At 44.6% G+C, this 26910-nt stretch overlaps 1 protein-coding gene across 1 annotated transcript in view; it reads left to right on the top strand.

The window, feature by feature from the left end:
* PHF20 (PHD finger protein 20) overlaps positions 1-26910 on the top strand; it is a 161844-nt gene that overhangs the window by 82523 nt on the left and 52411 nt on the right. The gene's annotated exons all lie outside the window — the stretch shown is intronic.

Here is a 26910-nt window from a genome sequence, read left to right as displayed (position 1 = left end):
GGTGTTTGTGGCCAGTGAATTTACTCTATACAGATTCACTTCATCCTTGCATAGTATCTGTGTTGGTGCAGCTGCATTGGTGATCTGCCACTAGCTTCAGGTTGAAGTGGAAGGAAGTTTATTTCTGAGTCTCCACTCTCTCAACCGTGTGGAGATGAAAGAAAATGTAGGTGTAATATTGATTACTGTTTCTGTGGGGGACCTTCTCTGGTGGAGAACCTTCTGTTAAGGATGAGTTCAAATAATAACCATGGCAGATATCCCTTTGGCAGTATGAAGCCAGCGGGGTGGAAGGGAGGTACTGAAGCCCCAAATCTTTTTTGGAAGACCAACAGTCCAAGGGGTGTGGAGGCAGAACTGGAATATAGTCTTTCAACTTAACCCTCTCCTGTGGATTTTACTGTAGGTGGTGGAACGAACCCTTGCTTTTTAAATAATGCACTGCTTGGGCTGAAAAAGGTCTCATAGGCTTTGCACACACTTTCCATAAAGAAGATTTAAGAATTGAGTCTTGAAAGGGAATGAAATGTTTTATGTTTTTCCTTACACACACTGCAGATAACTAATAGCAGTTATAGCTGCATTGACTTCAGTGGAATTACGCAGGGAATGAATTGGCTGGCAAGAAGCCTAGGATACCAGCATAACGAAATTTGGCACTGATCTTGCAAACATTAATGTACTTGCATAACTTTGTGCATGTGAGTAGTCCCATTGAAGTCAATGAAGACTAGTCTTGTATAAATGTGTGCAGGATGAGAACTTGTGGAGTTTTGGGTAAGAGAGGCGTGATCTGTGAGCTATAAGGAGAGTTTATTCAAAAGAATTTGGAGGAGAAAGAAAAAAATCTTGGAGTCATTGTGGATAGTTCTCTGAAAACATCCACTCAATGTGCAGCAGCAGTGAAAAAAAGCTAACAGAGTGTTGGGAATCATTACGAAAGGGATAGATAATAAGACAGAAAATATCCTAATGCCTCTATATAAATCCATAGTACGCCCATGTCTTGAATACTGCATGCAGATATGGTCACCCCATCTCAAAAAAGATATATTGGAATTGGAAAGGTACAGAAAAAGGCAACAAAAATGATTAGGATACGGAATAGCTTCCATATGAGGAGAGATTAAAAAGACTGGGACTTTCATCTTAGAAAAGAGACAACTAAGAGGGGATATGATAGACATCTATAAAATCTGATGTGCAGAAAGTAAATAAGTATGTCACATAACATTGGGCCTGATAGTGGATGCATATTTACCATCTTCCCACAAGACACATTTTTGGAAGGTTATGGATAAAGCCTCTAGAAGGATTAGTCACTTGCATTTTGGATTTGTTGATGATCTCTCCCATCTGCTGAAAGCCAGGCAAAAACTTTATACTGTGGTTGACGCTGCTAGAGAGCATCTTGAAAGGAGATTCGCTTTTCACACCCTGGTTCTAAAATAATGATAGGCATGGATGCCTACAATCTGGGGGTTGGGACAAGGTATCTGGGAAATTTTCACTGTCTATGATCTTTGGAGACCTCAGGAGAAGAGACTCCATGTAAACTAGCTAGAACTGAGGCTCATCAGGCTGGTTCTCACATTCCTTCTTTCACACATCAGAGGGCAGACAATGCAAATGTTCAGACAGTGTGTTTGCAATGTATTACCTGAACAAATAAGGGGAATTCGGTTACCTCTGTGTAACTGACAAGCCACCTGTGGAAATGATGCATTATTAATAATGTAGTTAGGTGAGGTAATAACTTTTTTGAACCAGCTTCTGTTGATGAGAGAGACTTATACAGAGCTCTACTTTGGATCTGGGAACTGTACTAAGAGTACATTTCTAATATCAATGTCTCTCCAATATCCTGTGACTAACAGGGCTACAACAACACTACATACAACTTGAGACAAAACTCAGCAACCCTTCTGATATTTGACTTTCTTTGCTACAAATCAGAAAGTGTCCAAGGTTCGGCTCAAAAATAGGCTACCGAGGGAAAGAACTCCTTCACACCTGTCCTTCATTTCCCTTCTTTCCAGAGTACTGACAAAGATTCAGTAAGACAGAGCAGTGGTGATTCTAATGCTACCAACCTGGCCATGGGAGACCTGATTCTCAGACCTTTTGGCCCTGACAAAGATTGTCCAATCAGTCTTCCTCGAGTCAAGTCTTGTCACAGTAGAATGCCAGGGTGGAACGTCAAGGCTGTCAGTCCCTGCACCTTTTACCATGGCTGCTAGGTTTCTAGAGCAGAGGGTTTTGTGCTTTTCTGTGGAGATCAAAGCAGGTCTGAGATAACTTGTGTGCTGCCAGATGGAACCAGTTTGAAATGCATGCTCAAGCCAGAGTCCTAGACTGTGGTGGTGGGGTTTCTGTTTTTTTTTTTTTTTTTTTTTTGGGTGGTTCCTGCTGTCTTGACTTCCTTTCTCATGTTTCTAATGTCTTCACAGCTATCTCTGGCTACTGTATGTTTGTTTACTGTTTATTTAGCTACAGTTTCTGTTTGTGTCCATGTGAAGAGTCATGGAGTTTGCTCATCTCCTAGTGTAACAATTTTTAAAGACTTTAAACTTCTACCTCCTGCTCAGTGGCCTAATGATCCTTGAGAGTTGAATTTGGCATTAACCAAGCATATAGATGGGCCCTTTGTGCCATGGGAATTTTAGATCTCTGTGAACGTTTATTCTTCTTGGCTGCCACGTTGTCCAGGAGGGTCTTGGTGTTGCAGGCTCTGCTAGCCAGCCTGCTTGACACCACAGTCCAAAATCACCAGGTGGTACTTAGTGTGTCAGTATCTCTCCTGGTCTCTTTCCCAAAGCCCCAAAATAATACTAGGAGAAGAGCTGGTTATCTGTTACTTAAACATGACTAAGCCATTCAGAAAATTAAGCAGACTATTTGTGCCATTTATAATTAAAACAAAGAACAGCTAGACAGCTAAAGGATGGCTAGTGGATAAGACTATGCATCAGGTCATGTTATGAATTAGAGTGTTCCTATACCTAAATGTCTAAAAGCTAACTCACCTAGGGGCACAGCAGCTTCAGTGGCATATATCTGCAATAAGAACATAGTAACAACTGCTATATTGGGTCAGACCAGTGGCCGGTCTAGCCCGGTATCCTGTTTGCAACAGTGGCCAGTAGCAGAATTTCTGGGAGAATGAACAGAGAAGGGCAATTTTCCTCTCCTGGCTTCTGGCAATGAGAAGTTTAGGGTCACCCCAAGCATGGTGTGCATCCTTGACCATCTTGGCTAAAGTTCATGGAGGCTATCTAGTTCTCTTTTGAATACAGTACCTCTAGTCGTCACATCCCATGACAATGAGATCCACAGGTTAATTGTGTTTGGTGTGAAAAAATACTTTTGTCTTAAATCTGCTGCCTATTAACTTCATCACATGACTCCTGGTTTAGCATTGTGGGAAAGAGTAAATAACACTTCTTCTCAAGTGGTGTCCCTATGGGTTCCCCACTTCAGGTGCACTCGCACCTCTTATGCTTTTAATCTGAGATTTTTGGTAGTAGTGTCTGTTCGACCTGTGCATGTGGCTTCCTTGTGCCCTGCTTCAAGGCTATATAAGGCTATGTGGGTGAACTGCCTGCAGTTCCCTCTCAACTGCCTTGGCCTGAGACAAGCATTAGTGTGCCTTACTATTTGAAGTTGACAGTTGAGTCTAGTTACCTTTCTTCATTCTATTACTTATTTATTTTAGTTGCTGTATTTTATTTAGGTGTTTAGGGGGAGCCTTGCTCAATCCCTTTCCCCTTTAAGGGAGGTGGGAATCTTTCCCTTCTAGCTACTGTTGCCTTGGGATATGCCAGGCTCTCTGGGCTTTTGGGAGGTTCTCGGGAGACTTTCCTGGTCAGCAGTGGGTATTCTCGTTTATCTGTAGCTTGGAATAATCTTATCCTGTATGTCCATTTGCTGTGCTTTTAAAGGCAGGGCAAGGAAAAATTGGGTTTTAAAACTGAGATGCTTAATGATGGAGCGTTCCCTCCAGCCACCCTCATCCTCAGTTCCCAGCCAGGAGATCTCCCTCCCCCCCCCCCCCCACTCCCCCATCCTTACCCCCTACAGAAGTCTCTGTGTGAACACATGTCCCTGTCAACTGTGGCACATTCACCTGAGTCTATCTGAGGTAAATTCACAGAGAAGTTATATAGAAAGAGGATCCATTCTCTTCAGAAGAAGTCTACCTCAAAAAGACCTCTGTCCCTGCAAAGCAAGACTGCTGTGGAGTCATCTCATCTCACTTTGGGTATGGCTGAGGCTCCAGATGCTCTTGGTACTAATCCTGTGTCCATGGCTCTGGACTCATCTGAGAAAAAGGGCAACAAGCATGCCTCAATACCAAGACCTTCTGTATTGCAGAAACAGGACACTGCATAAATAAAGCATTCCACCTCTAATAGGAGGGTACCCACAACTCCTTAGGTAACCTCATCAGAGTCAACCACTAAGACTGCTTCAGTACAGGGAAGACACCACATTTCACATAGGGTCTTGACCCCTCCCAAGGCATCATCATCAGTACCAAATACTTTGGCCAGAAGGGACTTGCTGGAATAACATATACCCTTGGTACTGACTACAGAACGGGGCCCCATTCTTCAAATCCACCCTGTACTGCAGGAGTTCAGATTCCTTAAGACTTACTTGTTTTGGAGGAACCAGAGTCAGCCTTATTAGTGGGTACTGAAAGGTTATTGGTAACTAAACAGTCTCCGAGGTAGGGCCTTTCCCCAGTACTGCTTGATCCTCAAAGACTTTCAGAGTGTGCTGAAGCTGCCCCTGTTGAGGAGGAGGAATTATCCTCTAAGGCCACGTCTACACTACCCGCCAGATCGGCGTGTAGTAATCGATCTATCGGGGATCGATTTATCGCGTCTCGTCTAGATGCGATAAATCGATCCCCGAATCGATGCCCATACTCCACCTCGACAGGAGGAGTAAGCGGAGTCGACGGGGGAGCCACGGCAGTCGACTTGCCGCCGTGAGGACACCAGGTAAGTCGAACTAAGCGTAGCTGAAGTTGCGTATCTTAGATGGACACCCCCCCCCCCCCCCCAGTGTAGACCAGCCCTAATTTGAATGTCTCAGTCCAAGATTCCCCTACTCTTCAGACAAGGGTTTTCCCTTCTGATGCTTTTGAAAAGGTGGGGGGGAGAGGGGGCAGGGAGAGTTGCATCAAAGATGGGCCTGTGTTCATCCTATCTGCTTAAAGCCTTTTGGACACCCCCAATCCCTAGTGACCATACTGGGATCCTTGAACTGCGTATTGACAGCAGTTTTCTCATGCCCCTAATCTTTCTTGTGGGGAACAGTTGGAGTAGAGGAGTGTCTTCTCTCTCCTCCTCCCCCCCCCCCCAATCTATCCCCCTCCTCTACCTCAGCTGCAAGAATCATTTGAGGAGCAGGAGGCCAGGGTAGATAAAGAGGCTACTCCGCAAACAAATATTTCTTCATTTTCCCCAGATGAGGTGGTAATGCTTGCCTAATCAATTATGGCTGATGATTTTAGACACCTCCACAAGTTAATTAAGCATATTGCAGATTCCCTACAGCTCCCTCTGAAGGGCTCAGGAAGTCTCAGCATAAGCTCCTGGATATCCTTCAATGGACTCCCTCTATCTGAGCCGCCCTGCCTACTAATGAGGCCCTGTTGGATCCTGCCAAACCCATGTGGCAGACCTCTGCAATGATACTGCCAGCATATAAACAGGGCGATAAGAAATATTGCTTCCTAGCTATTGACTCTGAATTTTTGCAGACCCATCCAGCACCAAACTCCCTGGTTGTGGAGATGGTGAATGAGCCACAAATGTGGCAGGCAACACCACACGAAGGCCATGCCATATAATGACCTAAAACGCCTTGATCTCTTCGGCAGAAAAACTTGCTCATCTGTGACTCCTCAATTTAGGACTGTAAATTATCAAGCTGTCATGTTGAAGTACAATCACTCAAATTATGCCAATTTCAACACCTGGATTCAGTATCTGCCGGTTGATTAGCGTGAGCTGTTTCAAGCTGTTATCAATGAGGCTAGAATATTGCTACAAGCCTGGTTGGATTCAGTCCCCACTGATCTGTCACTACAGCAGCAGGCATGCATAGGGCATCCTGGCTGTCTGAATTCCCAGAGGAGGTCCAAAACATGGTTGAGGACCTTTCCTTTCAGTGGCCTCAAGCTCTTCACTGAATCCACTGATGAATCACTGCATACTCTTAAGAATCCCAGAGCCACATTGAGATCCTTTGGGATTTACATGCTTACAAACAAACAAATTTAGTAGTTCCCAAACAGCTCAAAGATCCCACCCTGCTTCATTCTCAGAATTCCAGAGACCTTATGAATCACCCAGAAAGAAGTCAAGGTTCTAGAGGAAAAGACTGCTTGCTCTATTTGCATCCGCTGCTAAGCCTTCATCATCATCTAAGCATCTGTTTTGATGGGCTGGTCAAGGGCCCGGAACAGCCTCACAGTTTGATTTTTGTGTCCATACCATTCTACCCATCATGCACCTGTTGGAGACCGTCCCTCGCACTTTCTGTCCACATGGGAAAGAATCATATTGGACAATTGAGTGCTGGAGGTTATAAGATTGGAGTACGCTATCCATTTTACCTCCCTCTCTTCTACCCCCCCCCCTTTCCTGTTCCTCCTCAGGGACTCCTCTTATGAATAACTCATAAAGCAAGAAGTCAATTCCCTTCTGTGAATAAATGCTATAGAACCAGTTCCAGTTCAGCATGGAGGGAGGGAAGAACGGAGAGTGGAGGCTGATTTTAGATCTAAGACTTCTAAACAGTTTTTTGAAGTCACAAAAATTCAGGTTGATATCTCTCACAGCTGTTGTTCTGTCATTAGAACTGAGGAGAGGGGTTGGTTTTCGCCCTTTGAACTTCAGGATTCTTTTTTTTTTCTTTTGTATCACAGTTCACCCATTTCACAGATGTTTCCTGTTTTTTCAGCTGTGCCATTGTAAGGTGTGTAGTGTAGATATAGCCTAAGTCTTTTAGGAAATCACCCTGACCGTTTGTAACTATTGCGGATAGGTCTAACAGTTTGGCGATTTCCACCCAGAGACTCTCCAGGTGGATTTCTGATTGTATTATATTGTGTTATGAATCAGCAGACACAGTCTCATTCTATCATGCTGGCCCATTCCACAACAGCTCTTTCTGTAACAGTGGCATTACTCAAGAATTCTTCCTATTCTGGACGTCTGCCACTTGGACCTCCATGCCTTTTCCAAGCATTACGCTGTGGTCCAGACTTCTAGATCAGATGCTGCTGTTGGAAATGTTGTGTTGTCTTCAGTCTCTGATTCGACTCCTAAGCACCCCCTGCTCCAGCTGAGGGTGCTGCTCTGTAGTCACTTGAAGTGGAGCACCTATAGACACAGTACTCTGAGAACGAGAGGTTACTCACCTTGTGCAGTAACTGGAGTTCTTCAAAATGAGTCCCCCTATGAGTGCTCCATTGCCTGCCCTCCTTCATGTCTGCTTCAGGGTTTCCTCTGTGGCTTTTGCAGTATAGAGGGAACTGAGGGCAGTTTGCCTATGCAACCCTTTATAGCCTCAGAGCGGGCACAAGGAAGTGTAGGGTGCATGCATGAGCCAAAGAGGTTTGAGCAACCTGAAGTGGAGCCACTCATCTCAAAGAACTCAAGTTACTGCCCACAGTGAGTAACCTCTTCTTCTCTCTTCATTTTTTCCACAGAGTTAATGATTTTATAGACCCCTATCATATCCCCCATCAGTCATCTTTTTTTCTGACCTGAACAACCCTAATCTTTTTCGTCTCCCCTCATATGGAAGCCATTCTGTACCCTTCATAATCTTTGTTGCCCTGTGTAGAATCTTTTCCTGTTCCACTATACCCTTTTTGAGATGTGTCCTTTGAAATCTGTAGGGCTACTATATGCAACTTTTGTTCACATCTTTGTGAATCAGTATTCTCTTTGATGCTTTGAGGGCAGAGGGTGGCTTTTGAAGAGCAGTGCTTCAGATACTATTAAATTAAAAGAACCCCTCAGCCTGGTCATTGTTAGTTTGCTACAGTGGCACTTTGTGGAAGAAGTGTTATACTATTTATCAATAAGAATTCTTGTATCTGAATTGGTTGCCTCCACAGAGCCGTATTCACCTCCCTTCTCCTTTCTGCTTCAAAGCCTGAGTACTTCTGGAGGTAGAGTTTCTGATGAATGACTGGTGGGCAATGTATTTATATCCTCTGTATATGGAAAGCTGTGATTGATTGTTATGCATACCCTCCAACCGCTGTTAACTGCTGCTTATAAGCAGCTCTGTGGTCACATGGTTAGGCATATAAATCCTACAGTGTAGCTCTGTGGAGGCAATGCGTTCAAACAACCAGAATTATTGCTGGCAAGTACCTCCTTTTCATGGTTCTAGGTAGACTTTTGAAACAAAAATATTAAAGCATGCAACTCGTTTTTATTCTCTTTATAGATGCTCCTCTTCACATAGCCCTAAGGACTACACCACATAGAGATGAGAAAATAGAAAAGAGAAGAACTTCCGCTCCTTCCTCAGTAAATACATTAAAGGCTCACCAACCTTCCCTTAGAGAGCAAAGCAAAGAAAACCATATAGACAGATCACACAAGAAACATCAAGAAAGGGAAAGAACTGAAAATGGTATGGCTTCTAAACTGGTCTAACATGGGATTATGTTGGGGAACTTCAATGCAATATAAGGAATTTGTTATAAATGTTGATACACGATTCTTTAGCCTACCTTTGTCCCCTACCAGATACTTTTGTAATCTTGAAGAGAACATTAAGCAGTATTTTTCAGTGTTTCTTAGTTGTTTCATATTTTCTTAAATAGGAGCTCTTCATCACAAAGCACTTTCCTCTGCTGAATTCTGCCTGGAAATCCTAATAATATGCTTGTGAAACTCCATTCCTTTCCTAAGAAATCATTTGTGGTATCACAAATTGTCAGTTATTTTAAGATCTAATGGGCAGTTAAGATAAGCTGTGAGAGAGCACTTAACCTTGAACACCGATGTATTTGGTAATTAGCAAATGTGTCAAGAATACATGTGAATGATAAATTATGGTTTGTCAGATTTAATGGATAAAGGTTAAAGTTTCCCAAAATATAGTCTATATCCCTCAATGTGAAAGTTCCTCTTTCACTGTGTAGCTGTGTGAAAATGTTAAGACAAACACCCTATCACCTGTGGGTGAACACTTCACAAAACGATCACTCTTTCTGACCTATCAGTCCTCATCCTCAAAGGAAACCTGCACAATATATTAAAAAGACCAGCCTTGAAGCTTAAACTCCTAACACTGTTTCTCCCATCGACATAGCTACAGCATCTCATGGAGGTGGATTAAAACTATAATGAGGGGAGAAGCTCTCCCATCGGCTTAGTAGAATCTTCTCTAAAGCACTACAGCAGTGTGCATGCACTGGTGCAGCTCCGCCACTGTAGCACTGTATGTGAGGATGAGCCCCTACACCTGAAGAAGAGCTCTGCATGGCTTGAAAGCTTGTCCCTCTGACCATCAGAAGTTGGTCCAATAAAAGATATTACCTCACCCTCCTGTGGTCTAAATTAGCTGTTACCACTCAAAAGAGAGACCTTGGAGTCATTGTGGAGAGTTCTCTGAAACTATCCATTCATTGTGCAGCAGCAGTCAAAAAAGCTAACAATGTTAGGAACTATTAGGAAAAGGATAGATAATGAAGGCAGAAAATATTATAATGCCACTATAGAAATCCATGGTACCTTGAATACTGCATACAGAACTGGTCGCCCTATCTCAAAAAAAGATACATTAGAATTGTAAAAGATACAGAGAAGGGCAACAAGAATGATTAGGGGTATGGAACAGCTTCCATATGAGGAGAGATTAAAAAGACTGGGGCTGGTCATCTTAGAAAAGAGATGACTAAGAGGGGGATATAATAGAGCTCTATAAAATCATGAGCAGAGAAAGTGAATAAGGTAGTGTTATTTACCTTTTCACATAACAAAGAACTAGTAGTCACCTAATGAAATTAATAGGCAGCAGGTTTAAAACAAACTAAAGGAAGTACTTCATGCAATGTAGAGTCAGCCTATGGAACTCATTGCCAGACGATGTTGTGAAGGCCAAAAGAATAACTGGATTCAAAAAAGAGAAATTCATGAAGGATAGGTCCATCAATGGCCATGAGCCAGGATGGTCAGGGACACAACCCCATGCTCTGGGTGTCCCTAAACCTCCAGCTGCCAAAAATATCTGGTGCTGGCCACTGTCAGTCAGTCTACTGGATTAGATGAACCATTGATCTAACCCATTATGATGATGATATGTAAAAAATATAAAGCAAATCGTGAATTTTGCTTGTTTTTGTAATCAGAGAAGTCCAGATGGTCAAGTCTGCTCCTCCTTGACCTAATTTGGAGGTATCAGAATTGTGGATTGTGAACTTTCTCAGCTCTTAGTTGATGGAATGGGGACGTTGAATCACTTCTCCCAGTTGTTTCTCGGGTATTTGAGGTAGATAGGTTTAAAAGATTTTTAAAAACATGTATAAAAAATTGTATCCCTTCTCAGTGAAATTTTACTTGCATGTTGTCTATCTTTATCCCATTAGTTCTTCAGCTGTCCATCGTGTTCCAGAAAGAAGAAAAAAAAAATGAATTCTGAATTTCTTACCTATTTAAAAAAATAAATAAATCGATCTTTATATCTTGTAAGGAAGGGAAAAAAAGTCAGAGCTAATTTTTTTATTTACAGCATTTAAAAGTGAATATTGCTGACCTCATCTTAAAAAATATTTTACTGTGTCCCTATGATTTATAACTTTTTAAAGAAATAATATTCTCACTAGTAAATATCTTTTTGGTGACAGGACTATCCTATTTCATGGATATACAATGCCCAGCACAATGGGGCCCCCTTTCCAGACTAGTGTCCAGAGCCCCATTGTAATATAAATTCACTAGCAACAAATACTCAACCACACAAAACACAAAGATTAAAAAAAAAAAGTACAGTCGGTCTTATTTTCCACACCACGACCTTAACACTACCTGTTTTTGTTCACAGTGGCCTAAAGGAAGAATCCGTCAGGGGCAACATGTTTGGAGGTCAACTGGTGGTGGTGAAGAACAGTGATAGGGAAACTATAAAGTGTTAAATGTTTAAAAGATTCTTATTCTAAAGAATCCCTCAGGACAATCACATTACATCTCACTTAGTCTTAGGTCAGGTCTACACTACAGACTTGTATAGGTATAACTACGTCGCTCAGGGGTGTGAAAAATCTGCACCCCCTGAGCAATGTAGTTCTGTTGACCTAATCCTCTGTGTAGACAGCACTATGTCGACAGGAGCACTTCTCCTGTGGACAGAGCTACCACCTTGTGCAGGTGAATTAACTAGGTCGACGGGAGAAGGTCTCCCACCAGCATAGTAGTGTCTTCACAAAAGGGCTACAGCAGTGCAGCTGCAGTGTTGTACGTGAAGAGAAACCTTTATTGTCCGGGGTGATGTCCAGTGACCCTTTGCTTGTACTTCCTGGATAGATGTTGTTGCACTGAACATGGCAAGGATCCGTGGGAGTGTATGAATAGGAGAACATATCTGGTATGTGGGAGGGATGGGCACAAAGAAAATGGCAGATTTTCTTTGAAAGTGGTAAGAGTCTGATATATTCCCAATGCCGATTGCCATCTCCACAGGGGCAGAGTTAAGGTTGGGGAGATTGAGATTTTTTTTTTTCCTGTTCCATGGTATGGCAGAATCAAAGAAGCAAAAGAAACCAGGTTTCAAATTTGTGTTTCCTGCCAGGCTCTCTTCTCAAGATCTGATGACCATATGCTGTGCTGCAAGTGCCTGGGAGAGGGTCGTTCTTCCTATAGGTGTTTGTTCTGCTGGACCTCTACTCCCAGAGCCTGCAAAGATAGGGAGACTGACTGACTTGCAGCTCTTCCTCCTCAAGGAGGCTCTTGAGGCCAGACCCTCTGGATCCGAAGAGTCCTTAGATCTAGTCTCTGCCCCTGTGGCTTCCAGTGACTCCAGTGGACTGAAGGGCTCCAAGAAGCTGCAGCCCCCAGTGGGGGCAGTGCTAGATCCTATGACTCCCTCAGTCAAGCCCCCACAGTTACAAATGTCTGAACTGAGGGCCATGCAGTTGGATCCAGTTGCCCTGGTTCTGCAGAAGAGGTTGAAAGATGGTTCAGCCACTCTCTCTGGTGCCGTACCTTGTGCCTTCAAACTCTTTAATCATGTCAGAACTCCTGTAGTTGCAGAACCAGGGTTGGTTTTGACATCTGCTTCCAGATGCAGGAAGATGAACTTCACTGGTGTGTCTGAACTGGGGCCATCAGTGTGTTTGGTTTTGGTGTTGTGGTGCCAAGGAAGAAGAAACATAGGGACCAATTGGCCACTGGCAGCAGTGCCAATTTCCGTGCATCAGAGCTGTCAGATCAGTCTGTTTCAGAGAAGGGCACTATAGTTCCATAGTGGAGCCCTGACCCATCTTCAGCTTCATTAGTAAGGGAGATATATTTGTGTGTAACACCAGATCTGATGTCCAACTCTTCAAATCTGCTATTGGCTCCTGCTTTGGTTCCGTCTACATCCTCGGTTCCAGAAAGCTCTATCACTGTGGCAGCCCAGGTTCACCATTCGGGTCCAGTTCAGGCTTCTAAGAGGAAGCATGCTTCCCTGGTTCCGAGATTATCTTCCTCATCTCTGGTTAGAAAGAAGAGACCAGAAGGAGTTGCTGGTCTCTCCTCAAAGCACCATGTGCTTCATCCTCCCAGAATCCCTACAGGGTCTCCTCCAGATCTTCAGGATCCGTCGTTGTCCCCAGTGCACTTTAACTAGGATCCAGATCCCTACCAAGAGGAAAGATGCAGAGATCTGTGGCTTGATTCATACCTCTCTTTCTCCTGCCTCTTGTAGTCAAGTTAACAAGTTTGTTGGGGGGCGCGTTGTTGGGGAGACTGGCAGTTCTGGGGCCTGTGGCCTTATTGGGGGCCACCTCAGGAATTCTTCAGCTACTCTCTGTGTGAGTGGAATGGTAATGTTTCATCTGCAGCCTGGTGCTGGCGGAACCACTCTCATGGGAACCCATGGCAGGGCCTAGTCAGGAGGTAAGGAGGCATACTCATAAGCATGGGACTAGGTCTTCCTCAGAATCAAAGTGGATGCTCCTTCCACAAGTTTGAGCCATGCGGATGGAGCTCACGCTAAATCCCACAGGCATGAAAAGAAATCCCACAAACAGTGGGATCCAGTGGTTCCAAGAACCAGTTCACTGGCACCCCACAAGACACAGGATCCTCCCGTTCTGCCCGTGGTGCCGGCACCAATACCAGGCAAAGAGAGGGTGCTTCTGACACTGAAGATCCGGAACCGTATCTGAGCCACAGCACATTTGCCTTTCCAAACCAGGAGTCACCCCGTCCATCAGGCTCCCCCCACTGTTACCTATGGGTTTCAGAACCCAAAGCAGTGGGTAACAAATCAATAGGGACACAGCTCCTGTGTCTGATGAAATGATTGATACAAACCAGAAAGCTTTTACCTAAAACTTTTTTTTTAATTAGGGGACACACACACACACACACACACACACACACACACACACACACACACAAGGTCCTACGATGCCAAGCAAGTAAAAAATTCTCTACATTGGTGAACTCAAACACACATTTGCACAAGAGTTCCCTTCGCTCAGATCCCCCATTGATGATACTCACAATGAACACCTCGCTGCTAGGTTGGGGGGCACACCTGCACAACCACACGATCCATGGTCGCTGGTCCTCATCAAAATCAACGTTACACATGAACTTACTGGAGCTGCAGGCAGTCCGCAGTGCATGTTCATGCTTCCTGCGTCTCCTGTCCGGGAGCATGTGAGTTGCTTGCACACACTAGTGTGACCAGGGACAGCTGCCAGTGAGACTGGTGCCTGCCCCGGTGGGCAGGGCTGGATGCGATACAGCCACACCGGAGGAGCTCCCCGGGCTGGACATTGGCTCCCACAAGTGGCAGCACAACATACCACTGCTTTTGCTGCTATGGTTCCTGGCTTGGTTGCTGGCCGTGGCCTTGCTGGTCTCGCTTGTTGTCGCTAGAGCCCTGCAACTCCATGGATATCGGCATTCGCCGATATAAATTTTGTATCCACGCAGGGCTCTGTCCAGGGTTCAGAGACAATGAAATGACTTATTCAGAGGAGATAAGACACATTAATAACAAGGTCTACTACAAGGCATACCTACCTTCACAAATGGAAGAAATTCCATACATGTAGCCAGAATAGGCAAACAACGACAACTACCTCTCCTTTACCAATGGCATTGGATTACATACTGGAACTCAAGAAATTGGGTGTCTCAATGAGCTCCATCAGAGTACACCTTGCAGCAATCATGGCATTTCCACCACAAAGTGGACAAGTTCTCAGTCTTGGCCCACCTTACCACTGAACATTTTCTGAAGAGTCTTTGTAACCTCTACCTGGAAATACGTGCCTTCATGCCATCATGGGACCTGTGTCTGGTGCTGCAATGTCTGGGCTCCCTTTTGAATCATTGGTGACATGCTCACTTCTCCACCTCTTGATGAAGGTAGCCTTCCTCGTTGCTATCACACCTGCCCAACGAGTGGGATAACCGGGGCCGTCATGGGACATCCACCATACAGAGTAATTTTCAAAAAATAAAGTTACCCTATGACCACTCCCCATGTTTCTACCTATAATCGTTTCATTATCCATTTGTATCAACCCATCCATGGGAACAAACAAGAAGCAGCACTTTATATCCTACATGGTCATAGGGTGCTAGCTTTTTACACTGGAGACTTTCCGAAAGACTGTCATTTTCAAGTTATTTCTTTCCATCATGGAACTATCTAAGGGGGACACCATATTCAAAGAAATATCAGGGGGTAGCCGTGTTAGTCTGTATCCACAAAAACAACGAGGAGTCTGGTGGCACCTTAAAGACTAACAGATTTATTTGGGCATAAGCTTTCATGGGTTTAAAAAACCCACTTCAGGTGCATGGAGTGAAAATTACAGATGCAGGCATTATTATACGGACATATGAAGAGAAGGGAGTGACCTTACAAGTGGAGAACTAGTGTTGACAGGGCCCATTCAATCAGGGTGGATGTAGTCCACTCCCAATAATTGAGGCGGAGGTGTCAATACCAGGAGAGGGACAGTTGCTTTTGTAGTGAGCTCGTCACTCCCAGTCCCTATTCAAGCCCAAATTAATGGTGTTAAATGGTGTTACAGGACAGGCCCAACAAGGAAAATAACAGAATACCACTGGCCATCACATACAGCCCCCAGCTAAAACCTCTCTCCAATGTTTAAAGATCTAGAAAACATTACCTATGAGGGAAGATTGAAAAAATTGGGTTTGTTTAGGCTGGAGAAGAGAAGACTGAGAGGGGACGTTACAGCTTTCAAGTACATAAAAGATTGCTAGAAGGAGGAGGGGAAAAAATAGTTCTCCTTAACCGCTGAGAATAGGACAAGAAGCAGTGGGCTTAAATTGCAGCAAGGGCGGTTTAGGTTGGACCTTAGGAAAAACTTCAGGGTAGTTAAGTACTGGAATAAATTGCCTAGGGGTCTGATTAGACGTCAGACCAGGGCCCAGATGGAGGTAGAGGTAAGGTTAATATTGTCAACCTTGTAGAAGCTAGGCATATTGATAAACATGCAGAAATCGACACTCTCCTCTGTCCAAAGGATAGAAATCATAGGGGCGATTCTTCCAGAAGCCCAGTTCTGGGCCCTGGGCTCAATCATAAAACGCATCAGAAACCAACTTATTACCACAGCAAGAAACTGCTTGAAACGTTGGGGCACATGGCATCGTGCACCTACATGGTGAAACATGTGAGATTGCAACTCAGACCCCTTCAAGCCTGGCCAGAGTCAGTGTACTGACCAGCCTGGATTGCTTGAACATGGTTGTCACACTTCCCCATCCTTCGGTGGCTGGATCCAGAGAGACTTTGTGCAGGTGTCCCATTCTCGAAACTTCAGCCGTCCATGTCTATAGTCACCCATGCTTCTGTGCTTGGCTGGGGGGCTCATTTGGGGGTCCTCTGGTCCCAGGCAGAGCTCTCACTACAGATCAACCTGAGAGAACTCAGAGCAGTGCCCCTTGCCTGCCAGGCATTCCGATTCCATCTGAAAGGCAAATGCATATTGATGCTTGCAGACAACACTACAGCAATGTTCTATATAAACAGACAGGGTGGAACACGCTCCTGTCACCTGTGCAAGGAAGCTCTCCACCTGTGTGAATTCTGAATATCCCACTCGAGCCACCTTGAAGCCTCCTATCTCCTGGGGGCACAGAATGAGCTAGTGCATCGCCTCAGCAGATCCTTCTCCAAGCATGAATGTTCCATCCGCCCAGACTTCGTGAAGGACATTTTCCAGAGGTGGGGAACTCCCCAAATAGACCTGTTTTGCAACAAGACCCAACAAAAAGTGTCTACAGTTTTGCTCCTTCCTGAATTACATCCTGGGCTCACTCTGTGTTTTTTTCCTCTCGTGAAAAGTCCATCTCCCCTTCTCCCCCCCATTCCCCTCTTTCTCTCCCCCACCCCCTCTTCCTCTCATACACAAGGGCCTGCTGAAGGTCAGAGAGGAAGGAACAAACCTGATCCTGATAGCCCGGCCTGGCCTCAACAGCACGGTTCACCACCGTTCTGGACCTCATCAATCGGCTTACCTCCATTTCCAGATCTCATCTCCCACGACCACGGACGCTTACTTCACCTGATCTCTTTGTGATGTTATATGATTAAAATATGACCATGTAGATCACTCTTGCTACCACTGTTATATAATTGCAACAAATCTTGTACAAAGTATGTCATGTAAGGTGTCAATGGAAAGGTTATGATTTGCTGATACATGCATATAAATAGCATAATTATATCCTTTTTGTATCTGAAATTATGAATATTGGCTGTATACCAGTATATTTCAAATATGTTTGCTCCTGGGTAACATCCACAAGATATTTAGCCAGCACATTGTGAAAGACTTATTCAAGGTGAATGGCCAATCAAAGAACACTTAACTCACAGTGGACCATGAAAAAAGCCTATCCACACCTGATGGACCTTCCTGAGGACATTCTAGCTAGAATGTGGGTAATGGCTGCCCTGACTCAAAGCATGCAAGGGCATGTGCCTAAACACTAAACTCCATCTTGTGTGCCTCTACTTTTCCACAAACTGCGCTAAGGGCTTTGTTTGGGATAATGAGTTTTCCCCTCCACATGGCATAAGCTATAAAAGGCTCTGGAAACATCTCCATTTTGCCTCTTTCCTGCTCTGGACTGTGGACTTATACTAATGGGAGCATTCTAACCAAGGGACTGAGGACCTTACAATTAATTGGGAGCAATCAGACGTAACCAATTAGCAGTTTATGCCATCATTGCTTTAAGCCTGATCCAAGAACTTTGCAATTATTGTATGTATTTGATTCCTTTAATCAATTTTAACTTTCACCGGTTTCTTTTTATAAATAAGCCTTTAGATATTAGATTCTAAAGGACTGGCTGTAAGCATGTATTTGGGTAAGATCTGAAATATTCATTACCCACCAAGTTAATGTGTCCAATCCTTTGGGATTGGTAGAATGTTTCATTTGATGAACAAGATTTTCAGTAATCCCCATCATATTTGACTTGGCTGTCTGTGAGGAAGCCGAAGGCTGGGTTGCTTTAAGGAAACTGTTTTGGCTAAATCTGTGTAACCAGTAAGGTATTTTAGAAGCTGATTTGTTACTAGCTTGGTGGATCTAAGTGTTGTCTGCCCCATTCTTTGCAGTTTGACCTAATTGAGCAACCTCAGTGTGGCCCCCGGAACCCTGGTCACACCCTTCATTTCACATCCTGGAGTCTCCATGGCTGAACCTCTTGGAGCTAGCATGCTCCAGTCCAGTTCAGGAAGATTTTAGTGAGCAGAAAGCTGTCCACTAGGACCATGTACCTGGCAAAGTGGAAAAGGTTCTTGATCTGGTCAGAACAGATAGGGGGTCTCCCCACCCGATCATCAGTATCATGTATCCTGCACTACTTGCTGCACCTGAAGCAGCAAGGGTGGTGGTTGTTATCGATCAGAGTCCACCTGGCTGTGATTTCAGCTTTTCACCCATGGGTGAATGGCTGAATCATCTTTGCAAGCCCGATCTGTAGTTGTTTTCTTAAGGGGCTGGACAGACTGTACCCACAGGTGAGACAACCTATCCTGTTCTGGGGCCTTAATCTGGTGGTATCAAGGCTAATGGGTTCCCCATTCAAGCCATTGGCAAGGTATTCTCTACTCTACTTGTCTTTGGCCATTACCTCGTCCAGAAGGGTCTCGGAGATTAGATCCTTACTTCAGAACCTCCATACACAGTTTTCGTCAAGGACAATGTCCAACTGCGCCCTCACCCAGCCTTTCTTCCAAAGGTCACAATTCCATAATAACCAGGACATATTTCTCCCGGTGTTCTACCCAAAGTGCATGCCAACAAACAGGAACAGAGACTCCATTCACTAGATGTCAGACAGGCGCTTGCCTTCTACATAGAAAGGACTAAATCGCTTCGGAAAACGACTCAGCTTTTCATGGCGGTGGCAGACAGGATGAAGAGCCTTTCAGTCTCAGCCCAGAGAATTTCATCATGGATCACGTACTGTATCCGCACATGCTACAACATAGCAAAAGTCCCTGCTCCTGCCCTGATGGCACATTCCATAAGGTCACAAGCGTCTTCAGCGGCATTTGTGGCACAGGTTCACATCCAGGATATCTGTGGAGCAGCAATGTGGTGTTTGGTCCCCACTTTTGCAACTAACTACGCTATCACTCAACAGGCCAGAGACAATGCCACATTCAGCAGAGCAGTGCTTCAGTCTCCTTGTCAGTGAACTCTAAATCCTCCTCCTATACCTGCTTTGGGAGTCACCTACATTGGAATGCACATGAGGAAGTAGTCGAAAAAGAAAAAACGGTTACTAACCTTCCGTAACTACTGTTCTTTGAAATGTGTTGCTCATGTCCCTCCAACCCTCCCCCCCCCCCCCGCCTGCCCCTCTGTTGGAGTTAGCTGGCAAGAATGAACTGAGGGGGGTGGCAGGGCTCTATATACCGGTGCTCTGAGGACATGGCTCCAAGAGGCATCAGAGCTGACCCGACGGACACCATTGAGGGAAAAACAGGTTCTAGGCAATGAGTGTCAACATAACTAACATTGTGAGCAATCCTTATATACCACCCAGGACTTGCCTATCCCTCCTGGCCCTATGGCTTCATGTATATGAGTGACCCCTGTTGCAAGACTCCACTTTCGCTGCCTTCAGATGTGGCTCCAGTCAGTTTACTCACCAAACGATCACTCCATGGATTTCATGCTGACAGTCCCCGCCAAGTTACTGTCATCCCTCCAGTGGTGGGCAGACCCATGTCACGTATGCGTGGGGGTTCCCTTTCTTCCCTCCTTCCAGACAAGATGATCATTACCCCACACATCCCTGGTCGGCTGGGTAGCCAACATGGACAATCACATGACACAGGGAAAGTAGTCTCCCTAAGAATCCAGGATGCACATAAATATCTTGGAACTCCAAGCTGTAAGAAAGGCATGCCAATCCTTTCTTCCATTTATTCGTTCCCATCACATTCATCATGTCAGACAACATCACCATTTTTTTCTATATCAAGAAATGGGAGAATGAGATCGGCTGCTTTTTACTCAGAAGTGCTCAATCTCTGGAATTGGTGCCTCAATGACCAGATCCTCTTGTCCGCAGCCTATCTTCTGGGGACACAGAATGTACTTGCGGACTCGCTCAGCAGACATTTTGCGATTGGCCACGAGTGGGAACTTCACAATTCTGTAGTATGTGATATCTTCACCTGGTGGGGGACTCCAACCAGATACCTATTCGCTTCACAAATGAACAGCAAATGCACCACATACTACTCCAGGGAAGGCCTCAGTCACCGCTCTCAGGGCAATGCTCTCCTACTCTCCTGGTCAGACCAAATCAGCTACACCACCTTGCCTTGAATACTGCACAAGATCCAGCGAGACAGAGCAATGGTCATTCTGATCGCCCTCTGCTGGCCCAGACCATTCTGGTTTCCTAATCTCCTATGCATGCCATCCCATCCACTGATTCTCATCTGCAACTTCCCTAATCTTCTGACCCTGTACAGTGGCGCGATCAGACATCCCAATTCACATATTACACCTCAGAGTGTGGTACTTGGATGGGCTTCTGCTTTAGAACAGACGTGCTCTTCACCCATGCAAGATATCCTCTCCAGCAGCAGCAGGAAGAACTCCACTAGGCAATGTTATTGAGCCAAGTTCAAACATTTCTCATCTTGGGTGCCATAAAAAGGAGTTTTATTTGAATCAGCAGGGATCCCCCCTCATCCTGGACTACATTCTATCCTTAAAGTCCCTGGGTCTTGCCTTCAACTCTTTGAGTGTCCACCTGGCAGCTATTAGCGCATTCCGCTCTCCAGTGGAAAGTTGCTTTGTCTTTACACATCCACTAACCACTAGGTTTTGGAAAGGCCTTATCAGAACCTTCTCATTTGTCCAAACGATCGCATCCCAATGTAGGGTGACCAGACAGCAAGTGTGAAAAATCGGGACAGGGAGTGGGGGGTAATAGGAGCCTATATAAGAAAAAGACCCAAAAATCGGGACTGTCCCTATAAAATCGGGACATCTGGTCACCCTATCCCAATGGGTCTTGAATCTAGTTCTCTCTATGCTAACGAAACAACCCTTTGAACCATTAGCATCGTGCTCCATGTCCCTCGTTTCCGTTGCTATCACTTCCGCAAGAAGGGTCAGTGAACTCAGAGCTACGATGGCAGACCTATGTTTCACACTCTTCCACAAGGATAGTCTCCTTATATCGCCACCCCAAACTTTTACCAAAGATGGTCTTCCAGTTTCACATCAATCAATCTATTCACTTACCTGTTTTCTTCCAAAAGCCACACTCATCTGCAGAGGAACATTGACTCCATTCCCTAGACATCCGACAAGTTCTGTCCTTCTACCCTATTAGGAAGTTCCCTAGACTATTTGTTGCGATAGCAGAAAGACTTGAGGGGCAGGCCATCTCCACCCAGAGAATCTCTAAATGGATTTCGGGTTGCATTAAACTCTAACTGTTAGGCCTACCTTCCCCCGCTCCATGAGAGCTCAGGCTTCGACCACGGCCTCCCTTCAGGATGTGCCGCTTATGGACATATGTAGAGTAGCCATGTGGAATTCTGTATACACCTTTTGTGCACCGCACTACGCCTTACAGAGGACTTGATGGTGAATAACTCCTTTGGCATGGCAGTTCTCCGTACCCTCCTCTGGTTTAGATACTGCTTGTTAATAACCGTTAGTGGAATTACTCAAAGAGGAGGTTACTTACCTGTAACTGGAGGTTCTTCAAGATATGTGGTCCCTATTTGTATTCCACTTCCTGCCCTCCTTTCCCTCTTCGCTGGATTTGTCTGGTTTGTGGTGGAGAAGGAACTGGAGATGCAGTTGATCTGTCCCAACCTTTATCACTTCAGACGGAAGTACAAGGCAAGCCAGGGTGCATCTGTGGACCAGTGGACGCTACTTTAAAATTCTCCGGCTCTGGACACATGGTATGCATGCGTAACCGTTAGTGGGATACAGAAGGGACCACACATCTCCAAGAACCTCCAGTTACTGTTAAGTAACCTCATCTTTTTGAAAGAGAATGTCTTTTCAGAGGAAAAACAGGCTAATTACTGAAAGAACTAAAGTGCATGAGATCGCTGGCTTGTTCTCTGTGCTTGATTCCCTCTGTAAGAATGAGGCCCTCCACTTTCTCTTTCCAATTCCAGAGGCAGTCCTTCCCCTGGACTTTCGTTTTATTTTACATTAAGCCAAGCATGTCAGAAATACCTGCAGCCTCCCAGAGTCACTCTAAGTGGACAGCTTTCTTAAAATGAGTAAGTATATGTTAAAGATTCAGCAGTGTCTCACTCAAAGAGTGAAATTCTTTTTGGATCTCATGGGCCTTATGGCAGCCACTACATTGTGCATCTGAGAATGAGACCTATGCAGCACTGGTTATCTCTGGTCTACAGACCAAACTGGGACAGCCTTCAGATGTTGATCACCATGCCTCAGAGTACTATAATTTCTCTAAAATGGTAGTCAGTCAGGGCAAATGTGCTTGGGGTGCAGAGTTCAGTCCTCTGGATCCATCCCTGACAGTAACTTCAGATGCGCCAAACAAGGGTTGGGGGCTGTATCTGAATCATTTGACAGTTCTAGGGCACTGATTTTCTCAGGAGGGAGCCCTGCACATCAGTGTATTAGGGCTATTCATTTGGCCTTCGGGTCATTTCTTCCACCTTCAGGGGATGGTCATGCAGATCATAGAATCATAGACTTTAAGGTCAGAAGGGACCATTATGATCATCTAGTCTGACCTCCTGCACAATGCAGGCCACAGAATCTCACCGACCCACTCCTGTATCAAACCTGTGTCTGAGCCATTGAAGTCCTCAAATCATGGTTTAAAGACTTCAAGGTGCAGAGAATCTTCCAGGAAGTGACTCGTGCCCCACGCTGCAGAGTAAGGCGAAACCCCCCCAGGGCTTCTGCCAATCTGCCCTGGAGGAAAATTCCTTCCCGACCCCAAATACGGCGATCCGCTAAACCCAGATGATGGACAATACATTAGCGTTGTATTACATCATCAAGCAGGGGAGTGCTCACTCTGTTCTCCTGTGTACAGAGGCTGTAAGTTTATGGGATTGGTGTATTCGCTGTGACATTTATCTTGTAGCCCCATACCTGGCAGGAGAAAGCAATGTAGTTGTGAATCATCTCAGCAGAGAGAGCTCCCAAATTCAGTTGCTTCAGACCATATTCTCCATCTAGCAGGAGCGGACCAGATGTGGACCTGTTCACAGCAAGGATCAACAGTGTCATCTCTTCTGATCCAGAGCGGGCAGACAGTCAATCCCTGTCAGATGCCTTTCTTCTACACTGTGGGAGTGGCTTCATGTTCACTTTGCGTGCCCCCTTCCATTGATCCAGATGGTTGTAAGAAATTTCAGGACAGGGCAAGGATGATACTCATTGTCCCAGCTTGGCCACGTTAGCGATGGTTTATTGATCATCTTCAACTGTCTTTAATGCGTCTTCCTCTGTCCCCAGATCTCCTGTCCCAGCAGGAGGGCAGGATCTTTCATCCAGAACCCGCGGTCTCTTCACCTGATGGCGTGGGTGATCGTACTTTCACTCTATCTGTGTTTGACCAGTGTTCTTTGGCAGCATATGCTAATTAACTCTCAACAGTCAACTAGAAGTTGTTACCATTTAAAGTTGACCAGATTTCAGACGTGGGTGAAGGGACGCTCTGATTTCCCCTGTATTTGCTTTCATTCCTTGTGTTCTGAAAAACTTAACCTCTGATTCCTTAAGTACATTATCTAACTCCTCATGAAAAGTGCATTTGGCAGCCATCTCTGCATATCATACTCTAGCTGATAGCAGGTCACTGGTTGGTGGTTGTTTGGTTAAAAGATTTATGATGGGTTTGTCAAATGTGTATACCCCATTAGCGATCCTGTCCCTTCTTGGGACCTCAACTTGGTGTTGCCATGCTGGTAAAATAGCCCTCTGAACCTTTGGCTAAATGTTCTTTCTTCGATTTATCTATCAAAACAGCTTTCATTTTTGCCATCACATTGATTAGGAGAGTGAGTGAGTTGAATGCCCGTATGGCTCGATCCACCTTTCACTTCTTTTTCAGCAGGGCAAGATAATTCTCAGACCTGATCCCAGATTCTTACCTAAAGTGCTGTCTGATTTCCACATCAATCAGACCATTAATTTGTTAGCTTCCCCTCCTTCCCCCCAGCCTCACTCTAATAAGTGAGAATTTATCCTATATAATTCGTATGTCAGAAGGGTCCTCACCTATTATCTGGGCAGAACTCAAAGTTTTTGGAAATTTGTCTAGATAGTTTGCGTCTTATGCTGAGAACCACATGGCGTGTATGGTGTCTGAGAAGACTGTTTCTCTGTGGATTAAACAGTATATTGCTGAATGCAATGCACTGGTAAAAGTTCCTGCACCTGCTGTGATTTGACCATATTCCATGAGCTGTGACTACTTACCTTGCTTGCCTGAGGCAGATCCCAATTGCTGAAATTTGCAAAAGCTGCAGCCTGGACTTCGGTGCATTCTTTCACTAAGCCTGATGCTCTGTACTTGGCTTCTAGGGTGCAGGCTGCATTTGGCAAAGCGGTGCTTCAATCACTATTCAACTAGAACTCAGCTCCCACCTCTGGGTCAGTTGTCAGAACTGCTTATCAGTCTACCCCCATATGTGGGAATATGCACTTAAAGAAGAAATAAAGGTTACCTACTTGTAACTGGAGTTCTTTGAGAGGGTTCTGCATATTCACATTTCCCACCCAGCTTCCCTTCTCAATCAGAGTCCTTGTTTGTTCTGTCTCTCAGGCTTTGAGGTGGAAGGAACTGAGCTGATGAGGGCACTCCACCCACACTCTTGCCCTTATCAGTGTCTCCTGACCCTGAGGGAAGGGGAAGGGGGTGTAAGAGTGCTCTGAAATGGCTAGAAAGAATTTTTACCATAAGACACCACAAGGCGGCACAGTATCCATAAGTGTGAATCTGCAGAGCCATTTCAAAGTTTTACAAGTTTTGAGTCTCAGGTCACCAGTTAATACTCACTTTTGTTGTGGGCAAAAAAGTGTTTTAAAATTTGCTATTTTATATTCGCCTTTTTGGGGAGAAAGGGAGGATTTCAGGAACCTCTTGACCAAATAAATCCAAATATTCATATTGACTCTATCCCTATCTCAATTGGTATAGCAGTTTTTATTTTTGTTTGAGTATTCATATGCGCTTTAGAGACCTTTGAAAATTAACTCTAAACAAAAAATTCTGCTAATCTTAACTATGGTGCTCCCATGATAACACTTTCTTTGCTGGCTTAGACTGTTTTCATCTGGTTCCAAAAAACGATTCATGATTTCGCTGTAATCACATTATACAACTTAATCTAAACATAAAAGTGCTTTTTAAAAAAAAAAATCTTGTGCTTTCTCCCTAAGTAATTCCTAGGTGCTGGTAGCAGCTCCATAAGTTTAAATTGCACCAGACTTGGCTTAGTCAGGTCTTTAAAACCTCTGTCGTTTAGCCAATTGCCTTCTTTAGAAATCTCAGAATGGAAAACCACTGACATGTCTGAGTTTTTGAAGATATTGCAAGCACTGATGAGCGTGCCTGGACTAAGATATAAACATTAAAAAAACACTGTTATGAAACTTAGGTTAGGGTTATCTCTCCCCTTCCCTCCGCCCCCCCCCCCCCCCCCCCCGGTTTCTCTTGCTAAATACCCACAGTCCCTGCAAACCGCAAACTTTACATACACACTAGTCACCTATGTCTGCCAATGCAAGTTGAAAATGTTTACGTTTAAAATTTAAAAAGTTGTTCCCCTAATTTATCATGACATTAAGCAGTTTCACCAAGAATAAATGGCAGAGCTCACCATCTCCATCTGACCAGGGAGGAAGAATTGGCAGCTGGAGCACCTGGGTGATAGTGGCTGTCTGAAGGAGGAAGGGAAATGGGGTGTGAATGCACCATTTGTTGGGAGCAGGGGGAAAAAGGAGGTGGGCAAGAGTGTGTATGTATGAAGTTGGTGTTGCCATCCATGTCTCCCTTAACACACTCCCGTTTTGCCTGCACTAAGGCTGCCTGGCTGAAGAACATGTATTTTCTGTCCATATACTGGTAGTCCAGTCTGATGAACCTCTTGTGGCGTGTCAGATTGACACTTGCCAACCAGTGAGCTATAGATGGCTAGCTGGCTGGGGCAGCTGCTGGAAGAGGAGACCTTGTAGCTGACAGAACTTCAATATGACTCCCCCTCTTGCACCTTTCCAGAATAGCAGGGGACACTGAAGGAGCCAGGAGAGGGGAAGACCGCGCTAAAGCTATGTAGGGACAGAGTTAAGAGTCCCATTCCTATGGCAACTGTCAAATCACTGCTTAAATGAGTTAGTTTGTTTGATGAACCAGACTGTTTATGGATGTGCATTTGCTGTGGCGTGTGTTAAATTAGGTGTGATACGTGCGGCATATGGTGGATGGGTTACTAGTGATCTATGTGTTTGGATCTATTGGCATCAATATTTATTTCCTGCACTTTGTGGTTTTGCATTATTGATGAAATCATTTGAGGAACATAGTGTCCTCTAATAGTGTTTTGTGTGTAGGAAGGAATTTGATATGACACACTCCATGCTCTTTGGCCTTAATCATTTTGTTTACTAATAATCAGAAATTGAAATAATCTTTTTAAAAATTTGTCTGTGATTGGTATATACCAAAGGGTTATTCAGATTATATAGTTCTCCTTTCCTTTATATTATGGTTGCACCTAGAGGTGCCAACCAAGTCAGGGCCCCATTGTTCTAGACACTATACAAACATACATAAAATTATGGTTCCTTTCTCAGAGAGCTTACAATCTAAAATATGACATAACAGGTGATTTAGACCAAAAAGGCGAGAGCAGAAAGATAGGTTAGCAAACTATAGAATGTGCACATTTCTTTGTCCGCAGTAAAGTAAATTCCTGGCTGTGCCATGTATGACCTAGGGAAAATGACTTAATCTCTGTGTTTCTCACATATAAAATAGAAATAATGCCTTCTTTTTTTTCTACCCTTTGTCTGTCTTGTCTAAACTCTTCTGGGCAGGGACTTTCTTTTACTATATATGTACAGCACAACTGCAATCTTGGTTGGTGTCATTATGTGCTACCATAATACAA

This window comes from Emys orbicularis, chromosome 12 (assembly GCF_028017835.1).
Source record: "Emys orbicularis isolate rEmyOrb1 chromosome 12, rEmyOrb1.hap1, whole genome shotgun sequence".
Classification (NCBI taxonomy): domain Eukaryota; kingdom Metazoa; phylum Chordata; order Testudines; family Emydidae; genus Emys; species Emys orbicularis.
This window is presented reverse-complemented; position numbering and strand designations above follow the sequence as displayed.